The sequence below is a fragment of the Salmo trutta genome, chromosome 14 (genome assembly GCF_901001165.1).
Source record: "Salmo trutta chromosome 14, fSalTru1.1, whole genome shotgun sequence".
Classification (NCBI taxonomy): domain Eukaryota; kingdom Metazoa; phylum Chordata; class Actinopteri; order Salmoniformes; family Salmonidae; genus Salmo; species Salmo trutta.
Genome location: NC_042970.1, coordinates 84,085,629 through 84,093,303, shown reverse-complemented (window position 1 = coordinate 84,093,303; position 7,675 = coordinate 84,085,629). Strand labels below are relative to the sequence as shown.

The 7,675-nt window shown below is 40.3% G+C and overlaps 1 long non-coding RNA gene across 1 annotated transcript; it reads left to right on the top strand.

The window, feature by feature from the left end:
- The first annotated feature begins 308 nt into the window (after positions 1-308).
- Positions 309-6,292, top strand: LOC115147716 (uncharacterized). Its single transcript, XR_003866464.1, has 2 exons — positions 309-357; positions 5,180-6,292. It is a non-coding gene; the product is annotated as an uncharacterized LOC115147716 (long non-coding RNA).
- Positions 6,293-7,675: the final 1,383 nt, after the last annotated feature.

Genomic DNA, 7,675 nt, shown 5'->3' with positions numbered 1-7,675 from the left:
TCAACCAGCCTTTGAATTCAGGGTTTGATTCCCACTCCTTTCTGTATTTTTGAGTGTACAGTTTAGACTGAGACATGATGAGCTAGCCAGCTAGATGTTTAGCTTATGTCACAGAGAGGCACACACACAGTGGGCAAGGTGAGTAAGTGACTGAGGCTGTGTGAGTCAAATGCAGTGATTTATTTTTGTGCGGTGATTTAGTTTAGACAAAGAACATTTTACATTTACATCCCGCCCTGAATGTAAGCCAGGGCGGGATCAGCCAGCGGCGGCTTCCCGCATGCGCAATTCATTTGCAGTCTGGACTCGGAGGGGTGAACATCTGCTCTTGACTGCTGCGCGAGGACTGGGCCGCCTGTGAGTTCTTTGGGACGGGGTGGGGTGGGCGGCAGGGCGGCAGCACCCGCTGCTCGTTGAGAAGAGTAAGAACGATACGTGCTTTCACGTCAGAGTCTCCAAAAGTCTCCAATAACACCAGAAAAAGTCGCTAGATTTGTCGCTAGTTAATTTTTTGAAAATGTGTCGCTAGAGGAGTCTGAATACTCGCTAAATATAGCGACAACGTCGCTAAGTTGTCAACACTGGCAGCACATCGTGACAACTTTTTACCATTTGTAGGTGGGCTATTTCTATTGGTCATTATGGAGACACCCCTTTTCCGTATAACATTAATGCGCTAGAACTGATAACAGCGACAAAGCATTGGAGAATGACTTTTGGCGCACTATAACTCATTAGATAAATTCGCTCACAGGTGGTTTAAAGTAAATTGCATTCAAATGTTGACTTCTTATGGATAACCGTATCAAGCGAAAGGTTTTACTCATGCTCAGTTCTAGGGCCAGGAGCGCTGCGCGAGTCGACATTTGAAATGGAAGTTATGGAACTCCCTCAAGTGCTTCTGTTATGGGGAAAAATTGGAAGTTATCAATTGTGATCATGGTCACAGCTCTATCGCGAATGTATTCTTCTCCACATTTAATGTCAGTTTCATTGTGGACTTTTCCCTGAAATTAGATGTTGGCCTTTTCAGGGGCTATAGGCTACCTGCATCTATCTCAGGAAACCAAGGCAAAGTTGAACTATAATTTGAAACCCCGATTTTAGTCAGTATGCCTAGCCTATTCCAATTGAAATAAGTCAATCTTGCAAAGAGGCCATTCATAACGGTTTGTAGTCTTAACATCTGGCATTTGAAAATAACCTAACATTTTTAAACTTCATCCAAGTGTTTCTTGCACAGAGATTGAGATGCTCTGACCAACTTTCATCACTCAAACTCTCCTGTTGGATTTATCTATAGTTATGCACATTTATTTAAGCAATAAGGCCAGAGGAGGTGTGGTATATGGCCAATATAACAAGCCTAAGGGCTGTTCTTACTCACCACGCAACACAGTGTCTGGACACAGCCTGTAGTGGTATATTGGCCATATATCACAAACCCCTGAGGTGCCTTATTGCTATTATAAACTGGTTACCAACAAAATTAGAGCAGTACAAATAAATGTTTTGTCATATCCGTGGTATACATACCACAGCTGTCAGCCAATCAGCATTCAGGGCTCCACCCACCCAGTTTACAATTACAATTATAAACTGGGTGGTTTATAATAGCAATAAGGCTCCTCAGGGTTTTGTGGTATATGGCCAATATATCACGGCTAAGGGCTATGTCCTAAGAACAGCCATTAACCGTGGTATATTGGCCATACACCACACCTCCTAGGACCTTATTGTTTAATCATAGCAGTCCAAACAAGTTAAATTGGCATCCATTGATAGAAAATGATCTGGAGAGTTTAAGGGCAATTTATCTTTTGTCTTGCGACATATTCTTAAACTTGCAAGAATTATTACTTTGATGGAAAAACGAATTTTGCTTCTTAGCCCCTGTGCGGCCTCCGTCCCGTATGCGAAAAATCCTAGCGCCATTAGCATAACAAAATGTAATAATTTTTTTTTTCAATTTTTTTTTCAAATTATATCGTTTTATAGATACACCTCTCCTGAATCGAACCACGTTGTCCGATTTCAAAAAGGCTTTACAGCAAAAGCAAAACATTAGATTATGTTAGAGGAGTATAGCGTAAAAGTAGCCACATAGCCATTTTCCGACCAACCACATGCATCACAAATAACCAAAAAACAGCTAAATGCAGCACTAACCTTTGACAATCTTCATCAGATGACACACCTAGGACATCATGTTACACAATACATGCATTCTTTTGTTCGATAAAGTTCATATTTATATATAAAAACAGCATTTTACATCGGTGCGTAACGTTGACTAACTATTTTCCCTCAAATGCATCCGATGAAACAGCGCTACAATTTACTAAATTACTATTCGAAAACATTTTTAAATGTAATATTGTCATTCTAAGATTTATAGATGAATATCTCTTGAAAGCACCTGTAATTCCAGATTTAAAAATAACTTTACTGGGTAATCACACTTTGCGATAAAAGGGGATGCGATACTCAGAACAATAGGCTAGCAATACTGGTCAGCGCCATCTTGGAACAATCGCATATCAAATCTAGTCTTGTATACTATTGTCAATAATCCCTTACCTTTGATTATCTTCATCCTTAGGCACTTCCAGGAATCCCAGGTCCACAACAAATGTATTTTCGTTAGAAAAAGTTCATCCTTTATGTTCCATTAGCTTGTTGTTGTTAGCGCGTTCTGAAGGCTGCACCAAAAGTTCCGACGTGCGCGGGGCTACTCTTTCAACAAAATGCATTTTTTTCTTATTTAGGTTCGTTCAAACATGTCAAACGTTGTATAACATAAATCTTTAGGGCCTTTTTCAACTAGAGCTCCAATAAGATTCGAGGGGGATGATTGCATTGTGTTTCAAAACGTTTCGAAAGGGGAGGGTAGCTAGGGGCGCCGGCGTCATAATGGTGATGGCCCTCTCCGTGTGACCACGTTCCACAGCGTGTCATTCTGTCAGTTTTCACAGTAGGAGACTCAAATCACTTTGTAAAGACTGGGGACATCTAGTGGAAGCAATAGGAAGTGTTCAATGAACCATAGCTTACAGTGTGATTAATAGGCAACGTGATGAAGTTGAGTCCGCAATTCAGAATTCCACTTCCTGTTTCGATCTGTCTCGGGGTTTTGACTGCCATATGAGTTCTGTTATACTCACAGACACCATTCAAACAGTTTTAGAAACTTTAGGGTGTTTTCTATCCACAAGTATTAATTATATGCATATCCTAGCTTCTGAGTTTGAGTAGTAGGCCGTTTAAAATGGGCACGAATTTCTTTCAAAATGCGCTGTGGTTTTAACAGCAACAGTTCCAACCTAGCAAGGCATTGTTATAATTTTATAACAGATGACGATCAGCAGAAATAAGGGAGTACCATCTCTCATAGAAGTAGATGTGTTTCTCTTTCAAACAATCCCCTTGTACACAGCTAATAGCTAGCTAAAGTTAGCCAAAGCAAGCTAGCTAACTACTGACAGTGCAACCTTAAGTAACAGTACATATGAAGATGAAAAAATGATCAGTCCTACTGTACATCTTATTGTAGAAATGATTGGAGAAAACAAGTCTAGGTTGGAACTATTTCTGTTAAAATACAAGTAAATAAATGTATTCTGAACTGGAATAAACTGATTGAAGCGAGATGCTTTTTGAGGAAAACCCACTCACACTGTTCTGGGTTGCTCATCTACAGCAGGAAGTGGTATCCTGCCTGACTGAGAAAGCAGTAGATGTTCTGATCCAGTTTGGCACCACATAGTCAGGGTTCTAAACTCTGGCATACTTAAAAAAAAAACAAGTACAGAAACAGTGTCAATGCTGAGCATGACCTCGGTGTTGTACTGTCAGAAACGGAGTCCAGAATAGACCTGCTTGTTGAAGCTTCAGCCACACACCTCTCATTAGGGCTTTGTGTTTGTTTTCTGCTCTACATCTGTTTGATGTGATCAATCAGTTTATTCCAGTTCAGAATTAAAATGATTTATTGTATTTTAACAGCAACAGTTCCAACCTAGACAGTATTGATAATGTGGAAAAATAAACATGAATAGCTATTTATATTTAATTTCATTGTTATTTGTCTTTATTGCATTTGTTTTAGGCTGGCATAAGGGCAATAAAATGAACCGATGTTTACGTACAGTTGCATGTTTTCATAAGCTTGGGTCCCAGGAAAACACAACATTTCTAATTTGGGTCCCAGGCTGAAAAAGTTTAAGAACCGCTGATCTAGAGAGTCTAAGCCCTATCTAAGCCGGGGGAGGGGGGTTCGATGCTAACATATTCAATTGTTTTAAGATGATCCTTCCCTGTGGCTCAGTTGGTAGAGCATGGTGTTTGCAACGCCAGCATGGTGTGTGCAACGCTAGGGTTGTGGGTTCGATTCCCACGGGGGGCCAGTACAAAAAAATGTATGAAATGTATGCATTCACTACTGTAAGTCGCTCTGGATAAGAGCGTCTGCTAAAATGTAAATGTAATCCTACCAGGAATGATTTAGCTATTTTAATTTTAAGACCCCTTTTAAGGTATTAAAAAAATATATAGAAAAATTATTGGATTAAATATTTAATTTGAAATGACTGCTTAGCCAATAGAAAGGCATTTGAATAACCAACACAATCTCACATTCAATTCATGCATATATGTACATAATGCATTTCAGCATATGTCGTGCATTCACTTAATGAAACAACAGTGTTGGTGGGGCACGTGGTAGAGACAGCTATATCGGTCCTCTAATACAGGACTGACTAGTAAAGGCCCAGTGCACTTTGTTTTACATTACATTATATCATTTTTTATTCAGATTTTTCAGGGCGCTAGAGCACTTTCTCTTCTTTTGACTCTGTACTCCAAACGTTTGGAGTATAGAGTATAGATTTGAAATCAAATAATGACTTTAATATGAGGGTATTTTCATCCATATCTGGTGAACTGTTTAGACATCTTAGGGAAGCAAAAGTATTTAGACAAATTCACTTACATGTGTATTAAAGTAATGAAAAGTTTAGTATTTGTTCCCATATTCATTGCACACAATGACTACATCAAGCTTGCGACGTTTACAAATGTGTTGGATGCATTTGCTCTTTGTTTTGGTTGTGTTTCAGATTATTTTGTGCCCAATAGAAATTAAATGGTAAATAATGAAGATTTTTTTTTTTTACAGATTTCCTGGATGTCTGATGGTCGGACAAACACCGCTCTAGCTCGGCCCCCTTTTACAGCAGATGCGGAGGGCGATAATGGCGGATGTGTTGGATTAAGAGACATATAGCCCATGCAGAAACACATAAAGTATCTAGTTTAAATTGACGGATTTTGATGGGGAATTTTTTTAATTATGTTAGATTTCCGCGGGGCTGCGGAATTTGTAGGCAAAGGGTTAATGTTTTGTTTTCCACTGCAAATTGTTTTGAATATGTTTTTGTTGCATGCCTTAATGACCATGACCCGTCTCATGGGACTTGCTAGTTATTGCAAATCTCCAAACAACATTTAGTATAACTCTTCTCCAATAGAGGGTGCTGAACACCAAGATTAGAAAACACAGGGGTCCTTTCGTTTGCCTGCCACTGCTAAGGTTAGTGGAGGTGTCGGAAAGAGATCCTGGCGGGGAATGGGAGGAGCCTAAAGCATTGAGGAATTGGAGGAGCCTAAAGAATTGGGAAATTGGAGGAGCCTAAAGCATTGGGGAATCGGAGGAGCCTAAAGCATTGAGTAATCGGAGGAGCCTAAAGCATTGAGGAATCGGAGGAGCCTGAAGCATTGGGGAATCGGAGGAGCCTGAAGCATTGGGGAATCGCAGGAACCTAAAGCATTGCCTAAACAAACAGTTAATAATAACCACAGCTAACCTCTCCACCCTGACCGTCTGTGAGTCATCATGTAGTGAGGGCTTTCCCTGACAGTTGGTTGGCTAGCATATTTATAGAGAACATGTGTGAGTGTTTTAGGAAACTGGGGATCAATGGCTGTACTTAGCAAGGGCTTCCCCTGGGCTGGCTGGCAGGAAGTATTTATGGACTACCGTGGTGTGTGTGTGTGTATGTGTGCTCTTCAGGAAACAGGCAGGGGATCATCGCAGTAGATACTTGTGTGTAGAAGGAAGCACAATGGAACATCTTTCAAAATGTTTATCTTAAGTGTATGATTATTGCCTTTTAACTGTGTCCTATGCCTGCCAGAAATGATTGCCCTTCAGGGCTGAATGACCTTTATTGCATTGAATTGATTGTTTGTAATTCATGTTACATAATAAAAAGTATATTTTACAATGCCAGGATGTCATACTCATTGAGGCTTTTCATCTAGTATGAATTCACTGCACACTATTGAAGAAGAGAATCATCTTTTCAGACTCAAAATATTGGCACATTATACCATGTCACAGACTGTAGTTTAAAAACAATGATGTGACATCTATTCTATTCTGCCATCTTGATGCACGTTCCCCATAGCCTTCATTAGATCATGGCTTCTCAGTATGGAAGAGCCTAGTGTGTTGATATTTGCCACTTAATGCATGTTGTAAATAAAATATACGGATAGTATGGTAAGTACATAACATATACATTGAGTGTACAAAACATTAGGAACACCTGCTCTATCCACAACAGACTGACCAGGTGAAAGCTATAATCCCTTATTGATGTCACTTGTTTAATCCACTTCAATTGGTGTAGATGAAGGGGAGGAGACAGGTTAAAGAAGGATTTTTAAGCCTTGAGACAATTGAGACATGGATTGTGTATGTGTGCCATTCAGAGGGTGAATGCGCAAGACAAAATATTGAAGTGCCTTTCAACAGGGTATGGTAGTAGGTGCCAGGCGCACTGGTTTGTGTGAAGAACTGCAACGCTGCTGGGGGTTTACACACTCAACAGTTTCCTGTGTGTATCAAGAATGGTCCACTGCCCAATACACATCCAGCCAACTTGACACAACTGTGGGAAGCATTGGAGTCAACATGGGCCATTCCAGTGGGACGCTTTCTACACCTCGTAGAGTCCATGCCCTGACAAATTGAGGCTGTTGTGAGGGCAAAAAAGGGGGTGCAACTCAATATTAAGGTGTTCTTAATGTTTTGTAACTCAGTGTACAGTCAACTTCTAAATTATTGGCACCCTTCATAAAGATTTGTACAATAAATAATAGAAATACTGAGAAATATTGAACCCTAAAAATAATGGGAGCATTTTATTATTTATTGTAATTGTTACGGAACCATTTGAACAACCTTAGTGTTTTACTATACTCACATTGTCCAGGGGACCAAGGCTTGTTGTTCTGGAACCTGACTAGGTGTGTGCATGAACATGAAAGTATGAGTGTGTGGACTGTGTTGGGTGTGTGTGGGGACAGTGGATTTGCTTACCGACTCTGGTGTGACTCCGTGGTCAGGCCAGCTCAAGAGGGTCGTTCATGTTCAGTTGGTGACAAACAATAAATAATTATACAGAAAACTCTAAAAGGGGATGTCTGAAGAATGATACAAAATAAAAGCCCTGCTGGTGGGAGATGGCTCAGCTGATTAGCTCAGTAATCCCTCCCAGCTGTGCATACCACAGACCTCTAATGCAGACCAGAGCTTCCTTGCCTGGCCCCGCTACCACTGGCCCCTAGGAAGGGGATGTGTATCATAGTAGTGTGTTGAATAACTGGC